This window comes from Salvia miltiorrhiza, chromosome 2, assembly GCF_028751815.1.
Source record: "Salvia miltiorrhiza cultivar Shanhuang (shh) chromosome 2, IMPLAD_Smil_shh, whole genome shotgun sequence".
In the NCBI taxonomy this organism is placed as follows: Eukaryota; Viridiplantae; Streptophyta; class Magnoliopsida; order Lamiales; family Lamiaceae; genus Salvia; species Salvia miltiorrhiza.
The window spans coordinates 7,409,898-7,429,307 of NC_080388.1; the positions used below are offsets into that span (position 1 = coordinate 7,409,898).

A 19,410-nucleotide genomic window follows, 5' to 3' on the forward strand; every position below is an offset into this window, starting at 1 on the left:
GGTAAATTAATCTACTTTCATAGGTGTTCGTTAGAGAAGCTTGTGAATAGTTCTGTGATCTCTCATCAGGGTTGGATTAAATTGGTAATTGAATCAATAGATTAAATGCATGTAGTTAATTAGTAAAAGTACATCCCTAGGGTCAGAGTCTTTTATTATTTGAGTTTTTACCTTTTTTTATTTGTTGTTATTTAAATTTAGTACTAATCAAATCTCTACTTTCGTTTGCCTATCTACTGTTTTAGTCTGTTTAGGAGATAGCTAGAGTTATTTCGTTGTGTCAGTCCATGTGGATACGATACTCGGTTACTTTTTACTTGCTACAATTGCCTGTGTTAGTTGCAGTTTTTGTTGCTATAAAAATAGTGATCAGTAATACCCCGTTTTCTCGAGCTAAGTTTAGAATAATTTTGAACTTAGATTTAAGATGATTCACGCCGAATTGATAAAAGAATTTATTTTTAATTCCAACAAAAAAGATTTACAAAAGCTTTTGTAAATATTTAAGTAATTTAAATTCTTGTGCATTGCATATTAATTTAAATGTGAGTATGTGAATATGAGAATTTTTCTGCATATAATTAGTATTAATTTTGCAAGATTTAAATTAAAGTCCATGTTGGATTTTAATTATTATATGAGTTGGGCTTATTTTTATTTGGGCCTCAAGCTTTTAATTGCTTTTAAAAAGGAAATAGAATCGGCCCTTTCACAATCTTAATCCATCGAGCCCAACCCATCTTTAATCCTCAAGATATTTTTACTAAGCTTGTGGAGAGGGTTCATCCACGTATCCTTCACTTTCCTATGTCTTCTTTTAAAGAGAAACCTCATTCTTCAGCCAAATTCTTCTCAACTTTTTCGTCCCTGAGGTGAAACGCAGCAACCGTAGGTAAGTTCTTCTCAACCTTGAGATTTCTCCATTTCATTCCAAGTCCAGTTCATATTTCATGATCGAACAAGATGACTTTTCAAACATCACAAACAAAGAATCACACGCATACATATGTATAGCTGAGTTGTGCATACATTCATGAACATTACCGATTAGAAAAGAAAAATGAAGAGTCTTTAACTGTGTTGCTTTAGAGTCGTGCCTTGAGCGTGTATGTTTTGTGGAGTTTTTGCTGTGTGGATCAGTCGAGAGTGGATGAGAGTTGAGGGCGGCGGCCGTGGATCCAGTGCGGTCATCGGAGTTAAGGGAGAGGGCTGGTGTTGAATCGTGACTGAATTGGGGATCTAGGGCTCGGCGGAGGTGTGGCCTGTAGATTGTGTTTCCGTTAGATCTATGGGAGAGGAGAGTGAGGGTAGCGGCCGTAGCTTGCTGCGGTCGCCGGATAAACAGAGGGAGGTGACGGCGCTTCGCCGTTGCCAAGGAGGTGATAGGCGTGAGGTGTACCAGTGGGCTGAGAAAGAGAGAGACGGCGGGTGTTCAGAGGTTAGCAGAGTAGAGAGGGGCAAAGCAGAGTGAGAGGGCCAGAGCAGAGCGAGAGGGCAGAGCAGAGTAGAGAGGGGCAGAGCAGAGCGAGAGGGGCAGAGTAGAGCTGGGATGCCAGAGCTGGGACACCAGAGCTAGACGGCAGAGCTGGACACCAGAGCTGGATGGCAGAGCTGGATACCAGAGCTGGAGAGCAGAGCTGGGATAGCAGAGCTGAGATACCAGAGTTGGGAGACCAGAGCTGGTTGACCAGAGCAGAGCAGAGCGTAGTATACCAGAGCAGAGCGTAGTATACCAGAGCAGAACATAGCATACCAGAGCAGAGCATAGCATAGCAGAGCAGAACGGAGTAGAGCAGTTGTGCATTTTGTTTTAGTAAACACTTATATGCTTGAGTATGAAATGAGTCATGCATTGCATCATGTTTTAATTGGTTATTTATAATTCCAATTACAAAAGAAAGACGAGTAAGAATATTGTTGGTGTTCTTAACTCAAGAGAATTGTTTTCAATTATTTATTCATTAAATTTAATTTGAAAATCCGGCTAAGTGAATCATAGAATGTTAAGCACTTTACCGTGACTTGAGTTTAGATTTAAGAGACCTATTAAGAATAGATTTCTTATAGGCCTTGAACATCAGGAGGATTAGCACTGCTATTCCGATTCATAGATAAGGTTAAACGACAGGCTTTGCCTAAACAGGTGGGCTTATTTTCCAAATGTATGATTGAGCTAATGAGCTTAAATGTTTCATGAAATACAAACTGTATATCCAATAAATATTTTTGTGCACTCTACCATGTTTAAGGCTCGTACAGTTAATCTTATGACTTAACACGTTGTTTGAGAATTGTGTACACTTGTTAGCTGACTCGGTGGGTTGATCTCCATCGGGCACTAACCAGAGGCGTTATAAGGGTGCTCGGCTGGATGTCTTCCGGAGCATGAGAAATATGAGGCCTGCCTGGGTAGCATCCCGAGGTCAAAGTAAACTTGTCTGGGTTAGGCCCTCATAGGGATGGCAACGGACCGGATCTGGACCGGGTCTGGCCAATACCAAATCCAGATCCGTTTTCATATACCAGATCCAGATCCGGATCCAGATCCGCGGATCTGAAAATTTTGGATCCAGATCCACGGATCCGCGGGTCCAGATCCATGGATCTAGTGTGCAATCTCTCTCTGTTTTCCGCCGCTCGTCTCCCCTCAGCTCAGCTCGTCTGCCATCTCTCTCGGTATAGACTTGTATAATATTTCTTCCTATTCTCACGCTACCAGCTCAGCTCGTCTCCAAAAACAACCTAGCTTCACAAATCACAAAAGTCTAATTTCCCAGTATACAAGAATGCAGCAACTCTCAATTATTACATAAATCTTCTGAATCACAAATTAAAATCCACTTCTTGAAACGGAGAAAAAAATGCATAAAAAACAGAGAGAGAGCGAGAGAGAGATGTAAACATACATGGTTTCACGCCACCAGTGCTCCTTTTTTATCCCCCACAAATTCTATGTTCGAGAACCTTAAATGCATTAACAAACTGTTCAAATTGAGCTCTAATAGCAGCTTTTGCAAATTGAAATCCAGCTCCCACATTTCAAATTGCAGTCGATTTACCTGCTATTAGGCGTTGGGTTGGGGAGGTGTCGGCAGAGCTGCTAAAGAGTCGCCGGAGGAAGCAGGACGACGAAAACTGATAGGCTGCACAGCGAGGCGGTGCACGGTGCAGGCTATTGCTGTAGAGATTTCGAGGCGAGCGGCGTGGGCCTCCCCGGAGGGGGCGACGAGCGGAGAAAAACAGAGAGAGATTGCAGACGAGACGACCGGCGATGGAGGTGAGGCACGCCGACTGAGGGAGATGGGAGATGGGAGTGAGTCTAGGGATGGCAGAGATGGAGGTGCGGCGCGGGGAGTGAGAAGACCGAGAGGGAGAGAAGAGATGAATTAGAAATTAGGTTTTCAAAGTTAATTCTATTTTTTTTTATTTTTTAATATATCTAATATTATAAAATAAATATAAAAAATAAATAATAAATTTTTAATTAAATCGGATCCACGGGTCGGATCTGGGTCGGATCCGGATCTCAAATGTCAAGATCCAGATCCAGATCCGTTTTAGAAAATGAGATCCAGATCCGGATCCAGATCCGCGGATCCAAAAAATTGAGATCCAGATCCGTCAAATCGGATCTGGATCCACGGATCTGGACCGGGTCCAGGATCCACTGCCATCCCTACGCCCTCAGTTCAAGTAAGCGGGAGACAGAGATCCGTCGGTGGCTAAAAGGTCCGGGATCACAGCGAGTAACAGAATAGAGTGTGCAAACGCACGCGAAATAATTAAGTATATTATGAAATGTTTTAACATGCTTAGAAGTTATTTCACTTTAAAACCTTCTAAGTCATGACAGTATGATTGGATAAACTGCTATTACAGGTTATGAAATGTTCCAAAAGTTGCAGCCCACTATGTACATTTGTACTTAGCTTAAATATTTTCAAATATTTTTCAGGTTAATGGCTGGTGCTGACGGGGCGAGCTGAGGCTAGAGTTCAACTCCTTATTTTGACTTCCGCTGTAGAACTAGCCAGTATATGTCTTTTGTTTCCTTAACTTAAGACCTTTATGTTGTGACTCTAAACAATATCTTTTGTTGAGCCGATACTATTAATTCGCAAGTATTTCATTCTATAAATGTTGGTTATCTGAAGCATGACACTAAACTTGTGATCCTGAAGTTATTATGTTTGTTGATGGATTCGTATCACTTGAATATCTGTCTTTCTTCATCCAAAGGGGCTAAGCCCAATTGTTATCCCTTTTATTCGGATTTCACAAGGTTTTTTCCTTGTTCATTTTAAATGATGAGTCGTACCCCTGTTATAGTTATCGTTTTAAGAATTAGGGTGTGACAATAGCTAACGTGGCAAGTTGAAATATCTACGTTTATTCATCGGACATTTTAAAAAATGACATCGTTTAGGACATCTCTAATTAAAAGATATCGAATAAGACATCTCTAAACTCGTAAATCGTAAGATTTTTATGGAGTTTGAATATCTAATATTTGAATTTGTGATAAAATTTCTACAACATTAAAGTTCATGTATTTTTTTACATCTTTCAAAGTTCATGTGCAAAACCAAACTACCCCCAAAGTTGATGTATTTAGGCACCAATAACCCTATTTTATTTTGGTGAAACATGTGTAAATTAAAGGTATGCATGCAAATACTTATTATAATGATACACTACAAAAAAATGCGCGATTTCCGGCGGCAAATGCCGCCGGTAATCGTGAGGCAGCCGCCGGAAAAACAATTATCGGTGGCATTACCGGTAGCGTGTTGCTACTGGTAATTTCATCGTCGATGATTCATTTATTGGCGGCAAACGACCGCCGTCGGTAAATAACGGCGGCGCCACCGCCGGTGAATTTCGCCTTTGATCGGCGAAGCTTCGTCGGACTTTACCGGCGGCGACGGCCGCCGGTGATTAGCGGCGGCGCTACCGCCGCCTGTAATGTTGATCGGACGGCGGTGGTGCCGATCGTCGGATGTGTCGGAGTATTACCGGCGGCAAAGGCCTCCGCTAATTACCGGGTATTTGTTTTTAATTTATTTTATTTATTTTATACCCCACAAGTATTTTCGTATTTATACAGTATTGCATACGTTAGACGAACTTCCCAGTCGGTCACCCATCTTAGTTGTGCTCTAAAACTATGTTTATCAGCAACCATTCAACCATTTTCAATATTTAATTAATTTCTCTTTCTTCCACATCACTAATATTCATCCCAACCCAACCACCTCTATTTTTGTTGATTTATCAATAACCACCCCAACCACCCAACCACAACATTATATATAATTATTTAATTATTATTTTTAATCATAATAATTTTAGTAATATTAAATATAAATTAAAATATTACAAAAAAAATGAAAAAAAATAACAAACTAATAACAAATTAAATTATGACAAACTAAAAATATAAATTACAACAACCCAAACTCGAAATATAGCAAGAGTGGTCTCTATTAATATAGAATGAAAAAATATAAATTTTGATATTTTTAATTTTTTTTTCAATATTTTATATAAAACATATACTAATTATTATTAATTATTCTAACAAAATTTCTCAACCAATTACATATTGACAAATGTCAATGCACCATTCATCCAAACTAGATGAGAGAGAGAGAGACTACTCATGGTCTCTTTTTCCTCCTGGTCGACCAGGTCAAGTCCCTCCATTTTTTTTTTTTTTTTTCAAATTGCTGATGTGGCAGTCGACCACTCCCCATTTTTCCTACCGATAAAGAGGGTCTAAGTCAAGCACGCTTAACCTTGAAGTTCCTTTCGAGTGGTCACCAGTATAGAACACTCGTATTATTGATATATCTAGTACCTATTAATTCATTTAAAGTCTATTTCAATATACAATATCATATATTCATAACCTTAGAATATGTCGAGATGATATCTAAGAGATGTTGTCAATTACGGATCGGTCTCATTTTCGTCTTTATTTTTATGTCGAAAAAATATTTATTTATTAATATTTTTATTATTATTATTAAATTTTTTTATCAATATAGTTTATACACCATAAATATTTTAATAATTTGGTGATTTTAATGTATTTTGAATTTATTTGCATACGTCCTAATTTTTATGTCGAAAAAATATTTATTTATTAATTTTTTATTATTATTATTATTATTATTATTATTATTATTATTATTATTATTATTATTATTATTATTATTATTATTATATCAGTCTAGTTTATACACTATAAGTATTTTAATTTTGTAATTGTAATGTATTTTGAATTTATTTGCATACGTCCTTATTTTTATGTTGAAAAAATATTTATTTATTAATTTATTATTAATATTTTTTTATATATCAATCTAGTTTATACACCATTAGTATTTTAATTTGGTAATTGTAATGTATTTTGAATTCATTTACATACGTTGAATTCAATCACAATAAATAGGGGATGGAGAACGAGGTAAGTGCAATGTTGTTTGAAAACATGAAATAAATAGTTCAAGAAAACATAAATGCAAAAAGAAAATGCAAGTGTAATTTTGTTCCAAAACATGAAATAAATAGTTCAACTAAATATAAATATGTAGAAGTGCTGCTGAAGGTAGCTGATCCGACCGCCTCATGAACTCCTCGAACTGAGCCATACACTGCTCAAGGGCCTCACATGCTGCTTATTCGGCCTCAAATGCTGCTCATTCGGCCTCAAGGCGCTCCTCGGTGTGTTCGTGTCTCATACAGCTGCTGAGACATCGCGGAAGTGCATGTGCTATGAGTAGACCCCCTATTAATCTGGCTTCGACCAGTGCCGTAGAGCCGTGACCTATCGGGCTATACGACCTCCAAGTAGATCTCATCCAGCCGGTTCTCTCGCCCAGTCTCAACAACAATGTGACGAATCTCCGCCTAATTCATACATAACAATGCATAATTATTTCATGATTTCACGGTCGGGTGTAGTTTTGACTGTTTTGATGCAGGAATGAGTGGTATTGGAGCATGGATAGTAAGGAATATGTTTAAGAGAAGAGTTTTGAGAGAATCGAGCCTAAAAATCGAGAAAAGACGAAGATTCTAAGGATGGGGCGAGAAAAACAGATTTCAGCGGCCAAACACCGTTGACCGCCGATTTTGTGGTTTTGAAGGTTAACTTCGGCGACCAGTTCGGCGGGCGCCGTTCCGGTCGCCGAACTTCCTGCCAAATTTTTGTGCTTGGTTCTGCAGACTCGGCGGTCGCCGAGTTTTGAGAGGTTTCATGAAGGATTTCGATGGTCAAGTCGTTGACCGCCGAGTTGGCTGCCGAGTCGGAGATGTGGGCGGATTTTTCCAATTTTTCGAGTTATTTTCATTTTCGAACTTTATTTTTACCCTAAGACTATAAATAGGTCCTCTTTTGACCTACCTAGGGTTCCACACATTACATTCTAGCATTATAGCTTTAGTTTTACGTTTATTTCCAGTTTTCAAGGCTTGGATCAAGATTGAAGATTCAAGCTGCTACAATTGTTCTTATTCGATTTTTATATAATTCAGTTCTTTCAATTGTGTTCTTATTAATTTTGTTTATGTTTTATTTCATTATGTCTGGCTAGTTTCGTTTAGCTGATTCTATAGTTTGCAAATAGTTGATTGAATTTATGTAATTAATTTGTTGATACATTTGTGCCTTCCAGTTTATGATTCATAATTCCTGGTGCTTAATTTCTTGTGAATTATCTGATCAATAGTTTGCATGTGTTGAAGGAATATTAAATTGAATTAATGCTCCGTTTGCCCGATGATCGTTTCTTGGTTATTATTAATTTATCATACAACGATTAATCTTAAACATGCTCCTATGAATTCAACAGCTGCACATAGGTGTTAGGAATTACTTACTTGAGAAGCGGATGCAGAGGTCGTTGATGATCGTATTGATAGACTCCAGTTCTGATCTTCTGAACTGTATCCCGCTCAGCTTTCACCGTTGGATGGACAACGAGCTATGAAAGTCCCAAGCTAGAAGCCTCCTACACGTTTCCTGCGCCTCCCACAGCTCTCAAAACCCTAATTTTTATCAGTGTGTTTTTCCTGAGAGCTGACAGCTGTATTTAAATAAAATTAAATACGTGTGGGCACAGAATTAGTGTATGGGGCGATTTCTAGCTCTTCTAGGGCTAAGAGACTTTGGGCCAGTCCAGGGACCAGATACAAGGAATAAAGATGGGCCTTAAATAAATTAATTTATCCATGGTCAGCCCAGACCATAATTAATTTATAAATATCAGTTCATTCCACTAGAGAACCAATATTGACTTACCCCTTTATTGCCGGTGTTGAGTCGGGGCTTGTATTTAGACTTATTAAATCCTCGTATTTAAAATATCCGACATCTATTAATTAATTAGAGCTCTGACAGCTTAAATTAATTAATCTCTTTGTAATCCTTAAGCAGTACCACTCAAACCTTATTATTGCGCCTGAACTTAATCAACCTGCAGGGTTTAGCGCAATAAACATTATTGAGCTCCTTAAGGGGATGTCATTATCCTACACCGGATACGAGTACTAATACAGATAATCAAATATCATATATTAACCGCTATCACCCAAGATACAGAGTACTCAAGTTACTATATAACTCTCACTCATAGTAAATCAAAGTGATAAACGAATCAACATATATATCTGAAATCTTATTAGTATTAAGATCTTATAAGTTACCGAGATCTTTGATTCTTCACTTAAGTCAGATAGAAGAATGTATCTCACTGTGGTCCTATCAATACGTAATGACGTATCAGTATAGATAAGTAGTCAAGACAAACTACTTCCATCGATACTGCAGCCTAAACCAATAACCCGTCCTAGAGTTATTTCGGTTGTGATTATTTTATATCTCTTAACGTTATTCCAATTATATGGTCTTCTGTGATCTACAACACACCATATAATCTACTTATATAGAGATAAAGAACATACATATGCAATCATGAACACAATCAGATAGGGGATTAAAACAATGAACATAGGAAACATTGTATACAAGCATAAAAGGTTCTTGCTTTCAGTATACAAATCCAACATGTATAGCTATTCGGTTTGAGACCTAACAGAGATAATTGTTTAGCGGATTCAGAAATGTATGATATGATCTTAATCCTGAGACTTAGCGGAGATAGGTGGATCATAGGGAGCTATTTTTAGGAGCTATTGGGAGTTAGTAAATTTTCTTGAGACCTAGCGGTGATAGAGAATTTACTAATCTACGATCGTTGATGCTCTAGCGAGAGTAATTGATTAATTAAGTGATTTATCACTATAACTGGATTAAACTGGTACATAGGATTAATAGATTAATTGCGTAGATTTAGTTAATGAACTTACTACCCTAGGATCAGTTTCCTTTCTTCATTTGATTTAGATATTTGTTTCGTTTATTCTTTTGTTTACAGTTTAGTTTGAGTATTTCAACATCTACGTTTTATTTCCTGTCTACTACTTAAGTTTGTTTAGGAGATAGCTAGAGTGATTTTGACATTTCAATCCCTGTGGAGACGATATTCATATTTGCTATTTTATTACTACAATTGCACCGTTTTAGTTGTGGTTTAGTTGCTAGAAAAATAGTACATCAAAACGCCACTGTTGACAGTCGCACTTTCTATATATATCATGATCAGTCGTATGAAATCTATAGCCATTCACAAAATACCCAATGTATGTTTCAATTTCATTTAAGGGCCTAGCTCCAAGCGACTTAATATATGGGTTCAAATCGTCATTAGAAGGACGACTCACCTGTTACACACAATAATTTAAGTTTGCAAGCCAATTTTAGTTAAGTAAATGTATGTTTAACATAAATATGTCGCATCTTACATAATAGCTAAACCACCCAGGAAAATCATTATCATACGCAACCTCTAACTCTGCTCCGGTGATTGAAGGATTTGTATATCGTATTTCCTCCTCGAAGATCCTTGGATACAAAGAAAAGTTATATGTTACTACTTATGTCCGATGAATATTTATAGACATAAATTGAACGAGAATACTCACTTGACATATGTGTCTGTAACCTCTGCACAGTTGCTCAAAGTATACATATGCACAACAATGTATTCTTTTGGCTCCATGTATCTCTTTGTCATTCGCCAATTGGACGTCCAGAATGTTTAAATATTGAGAGTTCATTAGGATCATCATTATCATCAACAGGTTCATCAATATTGCGAGGCACATTTCTATACTTTGTAGTCACATGATCCTCAAACTAATACGAAGAGAAAGTTGACATTTCTTCTAGTATATATGCATTGCTGATGGATCCCTCAACCTTGGCTTTATTTTTTATATTATTTTTCAATGTCCTCAAATATCGTTCAAAAGGATACATCCACCGATACTGAACTGGACCGACAAGTCGTGCTTCATCTGCCAAATGAACTGGTAGGTGCTCCGGCCCATTGAGTCAAAGAAACTCGGTGGTAAGATACGCTCAAGTTTACATAGAGTAACAATTATATTCTCACTAAGCATTCCCATATCATTTATTGAGATACTGCGTGATGTTAATTCCCTGAAGAAGGAACTTAACTCAGTAATTTCCTGCCAAACATTCTTAGGAAGAAGTTCTTTAAAGGCAACAGGTAGCAGTATTTGCATGAACACGTGACAGTCGTGACTTTCCATGTTGTGCATCTTTAGGGCATTCAAATCAACGCATCTGCTAATATTTGACACGTACCCATCAGGAAACTTAAGACTCTTGATCCATTGAAGTAAAATATTTTTCTCATCCCTTTCAAGTGTGTAACATACTTTTGGATACTGTTGGGCTCCATCCAGTTTCTTCAATTCAGGCTGTCGGCAGAAGATGTTCAATTCTTCTCTCGACTTTTCTGTATCTTTTGTCTTTCCCTTCACATTGAGGACAGTGTTGAATACGTTATCAAACACATTTTTTTCAATGTGCATGACATCCAGATTATGTCGAATCAGAAGATCCTTTCAATTGGGAAGATCCCTAAATATTCTTTTCTTTTATCCACCCAATGTGTTGATCTTTTGCGAGTTTAGCGTTTATGCCATGAAAGTCTTCTGTAACCTTCAGGAAGCCCAATCCCTCGATTAGATTCAATATTTCTATTCCCGGTCTCTGTTCTGGTGGATTCACATTGCAGGCCTTATTTCTTCAAGAATGAAGTCTTATTTCTCCTAAACACATGGTTACGAGGCAAGAACTTCCGATGATTGTCAAACCATGATTGTTTTCCACTCTTCGGTAGAGTGAATGCTTCTGTATCCTCCATCCAATGTGGACATGCCAATCTTCCAGCTGTACCCCATCCAGAAAATATAGCGTACGCTGAAAAATCACTGATAGTCCATATAAGAGCTGCCCGCATCTGAAAATTTTGCTTCAAAGATATGTTGTAAGTGTTCACACCTACCTCCCACAAATATTGCAACTCTTGTATCAATGGCTGCAAGAATACGTCCAACTTTATCTTTGGGTTAGATGTCCCAGGCACGAGAACTGTGAGGAACATGAATTGTTCTTTCATGCACAATGACAAACATGGTTTTCGTACCTCAATTCCACATGTTTTGTTGTCATTTCCCTTCATGTTTTGCTTGTGAATGCTTGTTTGTGCCCGAATATTTAGTTTTATAAAGATTTGATATCTTGGTATAGTTTTGGAGCAATTTCAGGAAACCTCAATGATTAATTGGAGGATTTTGAAGATATGAGATTGAATTACGTCTCGAGAGGAATCCGTGAGCGCAAACGGCGACCAAATCCGAGTCCGGACGAGGGAGAACGGAGCAAAACGAGCGGACTGCGCAATACGCCCAGTACCCCGCGGTCACCACCCGCGGCCGCGGGGTGGGACCGCGGGTCAGCTGCCCCCGACTCCAGGAGACACCCGCGGTCACCACCCGCGGCCGCGGGGCGGGACCGCGGGTCCCCTGACTCTCCCCCACGTTTGCCGGCCGCGGGCGCGGGCCAGGACCGCGGGAAAAGAGCGGAGCCTCCCCAAATGGGCCCCAGTCGGGTTTTTCAGCCCTTAAACCCCTTTCTCCCCCTTTTCCTCACATTATTCATCTTCCCCAACCTCATACTCACCCATTTCCATCTTCCCCAATTCATTCACACCAAACCCTAGCCTCCATTACCACATCTTTTTACCAAGATTGAAGGCATTGAAGAGGAGAGAAGATTGAAGAAAGCTCATTAATAGGATTTGTCACTTCTTACTCTCTCTTTCATTTATGTATTTCTTTGATTTTGGTTTGTTGTTTGTGAACATGTTTGGATAAAATCCCCCATTGGTTTGGGGATTAGGCTCATGGATGATGTGATGGATTGATTATTATGCTTAATATATGTATTGATTATTTCCTTGTTATTATCTTTTCAAGCCCTAGCTTTAATTCTTGTATGGATTGTTGGCCACTTTCTATGCATTTCTAATTTGTGATTTGAATCGGGAGAGGATAATCATAATAGATTAGGAGCTTGAAACATATTGACTCAATAAACCGGGAGGTTGAGAGTTGGGTGAGAGTTTACCGATCATTTGTGCTCTTGGGAGTTATAGGTTAGAAGTTGACCGGGGACGGCAACTATGACCCGTAATCTACAGTTTTAGTCGTCCGGGAGGGGGCTAGAACTAGTGGGGAGATCACTCTAGATAAATAGGAATATCAAGACTAATATTGAGCTAATTGAAGTCCATTGCTAATCCATCGTTGCCTAATCCCTAAACCACCTTCATCACTTAATTAATCCACTTTATTTGATTGTTCTTATTTTGTCTTTGAATTTGTTAGTTAATCAAACCACTCACCTCCTTGTTTAGTCTAAATAGCTCTAGCATAATGACTTAAGGTAATCACTAGAATTTGACTACTAATCCTTGTGGAATACGACCTTGCTTCCATATATTACAACTACCCGTATACTTGCGGCGTGGTGAAAATATTAGCGAACAAGTTTTTGGCGCCGTTGCCGGGGATTAGTTTAGTTTGATTACTTGTGATATTTTGAATCATTGTGTTTAACTACTTTAGACATTTTACTTGATTTATTTTTGTTTTCTATCTTAAGATATTTGTTTTGACTCGTTGTTTTTGTTGGTTGGTAGGGTGATGAAAAAGAAAATTATTACACAACACCAAAAATATTAAATGGATGATGGAAGGAATGAGTTGGTTGAGCAACTCGAACTACAATTGGCGATGATGCAACTTAAGTTGCGAGTTTTAGAAGCAAAAAGAAATTGTAGGCAACCATTCATCCAAGAAACCTTCCAACCAACACCTTCCTATGGTGAGTATTATGACATGGGGTGCAATGCCATAGAGTGGCAATCGCCATTGGAGTATGAGGACCACTTCAATAGTTGGAATTATGAAAATTCTCATTTCACTCAAGAAGGCTTTCAAGGGGGAAATTGTTACTATCAAGAGGATAATCCGAATGTTAGAGACGATCTTCTACAATGCTTCATAGCTACACAAGCTTGGATAGAAAAAAGTATAGCAAACTCGGATGTTATGCTAGAAGAGCAAAGAAGGTCTTTGGCTACCACTATGGAAAATTAAAAGCGAATTGATGATTTGTGCATGGCCATTAGCCTACAAAATGGAACCTTGTATGAGGAACCAATGTCAATGCTAAGTGAAGAGCCTCAAGAAGTTGAAGAAGAGTATGAAGAAGATGACGATCAATTCTCCAAATCCCTTGAAGTCGAGAGCCCAACTTTTCCAATGCAACCTCTACAATTCCAAAAAGATGAAGACTTCACAAGCTGTAAAGAATGCAAAGTCAAAAAATTTGTCGATCCTTACCTCGACACGGGCGATTCTATGAAGGCTTGCTTCTTTCACTTTTATTTATCTTCATCTTTTGATTTTCAGTTTGATTTGTCTAATAAAGAATTGTTTGAGTGTGGTGGTACTCTAGATGGTGAACGGGATTACCATGACCCCCGGGATGTCTCAAAGATTGATAAGCCACCATATTTTTGGGTGGCAACGGATGGAGCATACAAATTTGATGAAAAATGGCCACCGCCTAAGCCTCCACCTCGTTTGTGAGTACGAGACAAGTAACCATTTTTTCCTTCATCTAAACTTATTTCTCCTTTGTGTGAAATAAGTTTGGGGGGAGGGGAAAGATGGATTAGTGTCTCATCTATCTTTTGCTTTACTTGTTCTTGTTTGTTTTAGTTTTATTGTCTTGTTTTTGTTATTGTTGAATAAATGAAAGCTTGAGAGTTAGTTAAGTTGATATTTTTGTTTTTGTTTTGCTTGGGATAATTGTATCAAACTTTGTGATGTTGATTGAATGTCATTGGGCTTATGATATAAATCGTTTCTTGGAAAAATTGTGTGTATCACTTGTGGATTATGCATGAAAAGTTTGAACTTGTGACAAGTGAGTTAAATGTTTTGCCTCCAAGAACTTGAAAATGAGCTTGTGAGATTTGAGCCTTTGATTGTCATACATTTACAATCTCATTTTGTTCTTGAGTGTAAATCATTTGAGCATGTGTGTTGATCTCTAGAACTTGCCATGAGTCCTATCTTGAAAATAAAAGTAGATGTGTTGTTAATATTGAAGTGATTTAAGGCCATCTTTGTTAGCCACTTAACTCAAATTGTGTCCAAATTCTCATTTGATCCTAGTTTACCCCTTTCGTGCCTTGTAGCCTTTCTTTTAATGAACCAATGATAAAGGGGTAGAACTTAGAGTGTTAGTGGTTGCTTTGATGAAAAGGTTTGGGAAATGATTGAAATTACTTGTCTAACTTTGATTGAGTGAAAATCACTAGTCCTCTATGAGCTTCAAAAGAAAAGAAAAAGAAAAAAAAAAAGAAAAAGAAATATTGAATAAAGAGCATAAAGGGGAGTGATTTACCTTTTGAATCATAATCATGATAAGTATCACTAAGGGTGAAAAGAAGAAATGTGGAGATTTAGGTTTTTTGATTGATAAGAGAAATGATGAATTTGACTTGTTCATTGTGATTGTTAGATTGTGGGATATGAGTCATTTGCCTAAAAATACCCCACCTCACCAAAGAGCCCTCATTACAACCGTATGAAAGTCCTTTTTTATCATTGTTTGTAGCACATTGAAGCATAGAGAGTTAGGACAAATGGCAAGCTTATGGTAGATTGCATGCATTGTTTCAATTTGAGTGCAAACACGTCCATTCTAAACACTTGAGAGTTGAGTGCACCATTGAAACATCCACCTTGTGAGGATTCAAGCTTGGATGCTATAATATTGAACTCACTATCACTTGTGACTTCTTGGAATGCATTTCTGCTTGTGATACACTTTTGAAAGATTTTTTGTAAAATTTGAAGCCCTTGAAATGGCACCAATTGTAACACCCCGTACTTTTCCTATGTTGTGAGGTAGTGTCTTAACACTATTGAGAGTACTGAGATGTCGAATTACGAGACTACTTTTTTTTTTATGACCAAATAAGACTGATTGTCTTTTAAATAGAAATACGAGTGAATAAACCGACGATGGAATTAGAGTGATGAGATTTGAGAAATGAGTTGAGATAGAGATGCTGATTGAATTGAGCTGAGATTTTATTTTATTTCCAACTACCGGGAATAGAGATACCGGATACTGAGATATCAGAGATTGACTGTCCTATTAAGAAAATAGGAATAATGAGTTGGAAATAGAGTCGAGAAAGAAAGAGTGAGAACCTTGATGAAAATAGTCGGTTAGAGAGAGACGTTTAGTCTGTTTGTGTTTGCCGACTGCTTTGATGTGATGTTATGTGAAATTACGTGACTGATTGATTATGTGATTTCTGTTACGTGTGTCATTATGACCAAATTATTGTGATTTTTATTTGAGACTTTAGCACTTGGAATTTTGATTAAGTTTCCGAAGCAAGTGCGGTTTATTTTTACCGAGAAATCGAATGATGCCGGTTTATGGAAATTTTTCCAAGCATAATATTTTTAGATTATTTTTCCTATGACGAGGAATATTATAATTGAGTGAGTGCACTAATATTAGTGCTATAATTATTTTATTTTGGGTCACATGAATAATTATACTATGGTACTTTATTAATGAGTAATATTTCCATAGTTTTTGTGATTATTATTTAATCACCCTTCTCACACTTTATTTTAATTCTCTCTACCATATGTTATATGCCTAAATTTTGCTAAGTATAGAATTGAGAGAGTAGAGAGTTGAGAGTATATTATGGAGAGAGTAAGGATTGATAGTGTAGAGATTAGAGAGAGATTAGAGTGAGAGAGAGATCAAAGGCATTAATTGCCAATATTCTTTAAGATTTGCAAAATCTCTATAAGATCATCTAAATCTTGCAAATCCATTCATATCTCTCAAGCAACTCTCTCTCTCCTTCATCCTCACCAATCGGCCACCTCTCTCTCTCCTTTCTCTCTCATAATTCCTCCATTGTCAACCATTGGAGAGACCTCCGAAGCTTCACCAAAATATGCCAAACACATAAATCACCAACAAAATTCCACCTAAACACCTCCTATCAACTTGAATCCAAGGAAATCCTTGAAGATTGGCTTCAAGACTAGTGAGAGAAAGTTTGTTTGTTGGTGAAAAACTTGAGTAAGTGATCTCTATATTCATAGATTAAACTTGTATGATGATATATATGAGTATATTTGAAGGATTGAAGCAAGAAAATCACCCCCTCTTTTATTCTTCAAGATTTTCGAAAATTTGGGTGTTCTACCCTTCAAAAAAATTTCTTCTTCTTTCCTTGAATAGAAGTGAGAAAAATGATCTATGTGATGTTTGGTAATGATTTGTGTGTGTTTTGAAAAGCTATGCCTTGTGATGTAAAAATTTGGTTGAGTTAGTTTACCCCAATTTGGGAATTTTTGAGTTGATGATCAAGGTGATGGATTGATGATGTATATGAGTCCATGAGATGTATATGATGATGATTAGTGGAGTAAATTGAGCATATGATGTCAAATGATGATTTTGATATGAGTTAGTTTACTAAAATTAGGGCTATGTGTATCTATGCTCTAATTTATAAAATTGATGGAGTATATGTGAGTTTAAATGACTAAAATTGATAGATATATGATGAGATTAAAGATCCATGTGAGTTTATAAAATTTCAAAGAGTTTAGTTTAATAAAAATTAGGACTTTCTTGTATATATGTCTATTAAGTGTTTTGGCTTAAAATATAGGTAATTGAACATGATGTTAGTGTTTTAATATGTTTGATTAAGTCTTTTCTAAGCTAAGTAAAATTTTGACTTGAGTTAGTTTATGAGAATTTTTGAGTTTTCATATCTTGAGAAGTCAATGATTGATAACATGAGGTCTATTTTGCTTATGACCATTATGTGAAAGTTGTCATGATTTATGAAGAGTTTATATGGATATATGAGTTTTTATTAGAGTTTAGTTGGCATGATAAAAGGGGATTTATTTGTGTAAAATGAGTTATATGATGTATGAAGTCAATAATGAATGATTGAGTGTTTTTGAGCATGAAATTGAAAAGAGGATTGAATTGATACGTTTGTAGAAACGTTTTCCTTGAGATTTGAGTTTATGATGTAAGAGGAGATTTGAGATTGAGTATGATGAGTATTTTAATGTTTTTGAATGTTTTTGAGTGTTATATGTGTTTAAAATGAGCTTTGATTGGTTTTCTTTGAAGGAATGTTGAATTGAGCATTTAAGAGTTTGAGATGAAATTTTGGTGATTTTTCGTAGGCTACTGACCTACTGTGATCGACGGGTTTTCGATGTCTAATGGCTTTGAAAATTTTACAGCATGTCCCTACATGAGTCTTGAGCATACCGGTAAACTTGCAAGTCATTTGGACTTGATTTACTATTTTTATAAAATTCAAAACCAAATCTGCACATTTCTACCGGGAATTTCAGAGAACAGGGGACAAAGTCATTCGTTTCAGTAGCTTCCTGTGTGATCTAGATTTCCAAATTTTTATGGTATCAACCTTACTGTATGGGCTAGATATCCACCAAATTTGAGCTCAGTTTGACAACTTTTACTATTTTGCAAAAATCAATGTTTCCGATTGCTCAAAACTGCCGAATATGGTAGACCGTGGTAAAAACGCCATATCTCCCAAACCACTTTGAGTTTCTGACTCTACTTTTTTTTAAATGAAACTAGACTCAAATACCTTTCTTTTGGTATGAGTCTGGAGTCCAGGAGATGTCGGAGTCAGAACGTGTTAAATTTTGAAGTCGAGTCAGTGGGAAAACAGAACATGATTTGTTGATGTTTGATTGTATTTTCTTATGTGCCTTATGTGTTTATGTTGCCTAAGTGTTTTAATGAGATTAGACGAGTCTTATATGGGAGATAAATCGAGACTTAGAACCATGATTTTCTTGAAACCTATCCTTGGACTTAAGAATTTGAAATGAGTGAAGAAGTTATGTAGAGTCGATTAAGAGATAGAATATAAGATAAAGCATGAGTTAAGGCATGAGTTTTCGTCGTTAAGTTCTAATCGAGATTCATTATTTGACATGAACTTTCGACAATGACGATGATCCCTGAAGACACGAGCAGAGCAGGGAAGTAAGTAACTCCGCTTTGACGGGAGTTTTTGAGTAAGGTCTTCAGGTGGGCAATATTTTGAGTATACGTATATCGTATGAGCTTTCTAAAATGATTTAATCATGTTATGAACTTATCAAATGCTTTGAGATAAATGATGTTTGAGAACTGTTTGACTTGCCAATTTTTGATGTTGAACCTGTATGTTACCCTCTACTGATGAGACGAATTCGGTCCTGCCACAAGCGGGATTTTGTGCACAGAGGTGACTGCGAGCCGTCTTCGGGTCGGCCGGTCACGGTACTTGAGAGGGAGGCCTACTTCTCAGTACCTTTGATAATGATGAGTTGTAGATGTGGTACATGCATGATGAGTACTTTGATAGCGCTATCGTTTATTTATGATACCTTGATTATGAAAACTGCATGCACAGATTCATTTACGCTAATCTTATTTCTGTGTATTGCTGAGATGTGGCAAGCTTCAAACTTATAGCTCTAAGAGCACCTTTCTTGTTTTTCGGCGTTTGCCCACTGAGTATTATGTACTCACGCCCTGCATGTATTTCTAAATGTGCAGGCTAAGCGAGGAGCGAGATTGGTCTGGTGCTGGCGGGGAATTGTTAGAGGATGTATTTACTTTATCGTATTTCCATTTTGACGATAAAGTCTTGATAAAGGATATACTTTAACTTTTCTTTTGAAGTTAAGCAATGTACTCACGGTTATATGTCTTCATACATATAATCGATTCGCCTTTTGCTGCGATACTCTGCATATTATGATTCCTTACGAAAAATGAGCGATACCCGTTTTGTTTTT

General features: G+C 37.1%; 2 long non-coding RNA genes across 2 annotated transcripts; one reads left to right on the top strand and one right to left on the bottom strand.

Moving 5' to 3' along the window:
* Positions 1-2,457: 2,457 nt before the first annotated feature.
* LOC131012890 (uncharacterized) lies at positions 2,458-3,426 on the bottom strand. Its single transcript, XR_009097502.1, has 3 exons — positions 3,060-3,426; positions 2,907-2,964; positions 2,458-2,742 (listed from the first exon to the last, which is right to left on the bottom strand). It is a non-coding gene; the product is annotated as an uncharacterized LOC131012890 (long non-coding RNA).
* Positions 3,427-16,172: 12,746 nt separating this feature from the next.
* LOC131012891 (uncharacterized) lies at positions 16,173-19,410 on the top strand. Its single transcript, XR_009097503.1, has 3 exons — positions 16,173-16,636; positions 18,592-18,655; positions 19,169-19,410. It is a non-coding gene; the product is annotated as an uncharacterized LOC131012891 (long non-coding RNA).